This window comes from Cynara cardunculus, assembly GCF_001531365.2.
Source record: "Cynara cardunculus var. scolymus isolate 2C chromosome LG 10, CcrdV1, whole genome shotgun sequence".
In the NCBI taxonomy this organism is placed as follows: Eukaryota; Viridiplantae; Streptophyta; class Magnoliopsida; order Asterales; family Asteraceae; genus Cynara; species Cynara cardunculus.
In genome coordinates this window covers 21,995,298-21,997,950 of record NC_037537.1, presented here as the reverse complement: position 1 = coordinate 21,997,950, position 2,653 = coordinate 21,995,298, and positions in this window count along the sequence as shown.

Here is a 2,653-nt window from a genome sequence, read left to right as displayed (position 1 = left end):
TTTGTTATAATTATTTCATGTCTTATATACTTTTTAATACGTTATTTTCTAAAATTTTACATTCATAATCTAATTTATCAGTTAATTTATAAGTTAATTTATTCGATATCATTTATGTAAAAAAAAATAGTATTGGTCAAAACATTTAAAAAAATGCAATAATTTTGGGTAGACTTTTGACCTGATTTGCAGGTTCATCTTTGAATTCCTCCATCACCATTCATCTTCGTAGGTTTTCCAAGAAAATAGTGCTTCAAGCCTTCATCCATGGCGGAAAACCTTATATACATACATATATATATATGTATATATATGTGTGTGTGTATTCATTCTTCAAACAGTAATCAAACCTTTAATATATCAATCAATGATGGAGAAACCTTGCTCCTTCTTCTTCATCTTCTTCACCACGTTTCTCTGTATCACCATATCAGTTGCAGAGAGTTGCACCTTCACGCAGGGGTATTCCGTCATCGTCATCAATGATAATATCAAAGAAAAAGTGCAGGTTCACTGTAAATCGAAAGACAMCGATATCGGTTTGAAATCAATCGGACTTAAAGAATCTGTCACCTGGAGTTTCTGTGAGAATATAAAATCTAGTACTCTTTTCTACTGCAATTTTCAGTTGGGGAAAAAACATCAAGTCTTCGATGTGTACAATCGCGACGCCGCACGTTTTTGTAGCAAGGGACCGGATGGCGACCGTAGGCTATGCAAGTGGTACATTAGGTACGACGGGTTTTACATTATCGGGATGGGGGGGAGCCAGGATGTTAAACAGTATGATTGGAAGGTGAATCAAGCACGTTCGAATTCCACTTATAAGGGTTCGAAACGCCGTGAGCCTTAAAAAATAGCGATAATCTTTATAATTGGATTCTTTCGTTGATGCTAATAACTTCACGATCGATTCGTCGATATGGGTTCGATGGCTCGTTTCTTGTTGGTAATAAGGATCCGGATAGATTCACACAAAGAATTCGTCGATGCCTTCAAGTTCGGGAGTTCAAATCCGGGTGCCGTCTCATCATCGAATACAGATTAGCGAGAATCCTTCGGTGTTCAGGCATTGAATCATTATTAGATTGAGATTGAATAGATAATTTACTTTTTTATTAAAAAGTGAAAAAAGAATCATTTTCCCTCTTCTTATAGAGTTGTTCATGGGCGGGATGACCCGTTATACCTATCATATTCGGCCCGTTAGAAAAAACGGGCTTGGATTACCATTATTGAAGAAATAGGTGGGTCTGAACTGACTTGTTAAAATTAATTGACGGAAATAAGCATTGAAAAAAAAATGTTTGGATAGGCTCGTCAGGGCCATTAATATTTTTATAATAATTAACTTTTATAATTGAAATTTACAAATAAAATTGAAATTTCTTAATACTTATCAATTTCTACTTAATTATGATTCATGATAATAACATTACTTTAAAATCTTAAATTTGAAAACATAATTACCTCGATTGATCAATTTCTTATTATCTCATTTAGTCATTTTCTTTATAGATATTTCATATTTAAGATCAAACACCCGTTATGAAAAATGACAACCACAAATATACCAGGATCTAAACAAGAGCATGATGATTGGACGTGGTTCCACTATCGATGTGATAGTGTATCTCCACCAAAGAGATACAAATGCTTGTACAATGATCCTTGGATCCAAGATCAACTGACTTATCTTCAAGTCTTCAACAAAATATTAAGTAGTTGCTAAGGAATATTAAATTATTTTATTTGTGGAATTTATAGGATTTTGAAGTTTTTTTGTGAAAAAAAATGAATCAAACGAGAGAATGAAATTTAGTCAATTGAATTCAATATTCTAATTCTATCAGAATCTCTGAACCAAACGCCCCCTTAGTGTCCATTTGGTTTCCAGAAATTTTTTGGGGGATTTGGATTGAAATTGTTTTGAAATCATTGATATGTTTGGTTTGTAGGATTTAGAATGAAATTGGGTTTCGTTTTTTATAAATAATTTATAAAAATAATTAAATTACATTTTTATTAATCGATTATTACAAAACAAATGTTTTTAACATTTTTTAAAACCTTATTGCATACAATCCTACGAAATCTCGTGAAATCCCGAACACTCCCTAAGTATGTTATATTTTTTCTCTTTTATTTTAAACCTTTCTTATATATATATACATATATATATATATATATATATATATATAAAGAGAGAGAGAGAGAGAGAGAGAGAGAGGAGTGAGTTATTATGCAATCATTTACATTTGTACAACTAATACAACTCAATCTCAACCGTCCGCTTAATTTGATGAGTATGTGATTTCATAAAAGTTTTGATTGTTTCATAATATAAGGTATTAATCATAATTAATGAACGCTACTCATATTTTATAAATATTCAAATTATAATAAATGAACTCTCATTATGTTCATAAATATCTCAATTGACTGGGATGTACAAATTAACATGGTTGCATTTGAAAAATACCCTATACACACACATAGAGTTGGTTTAAAATGAGACCAGTCTGTTTTCATGAGACTCGTGAGACCACTTTTTTACACTTGAAACTTCACAGCGAAACGTTGTGAAGGTAAAAAAAATCTGAACCTTCACAACAAAAACACTGTGAAGTTTCAAGTGTAAAAAAATGGTTTC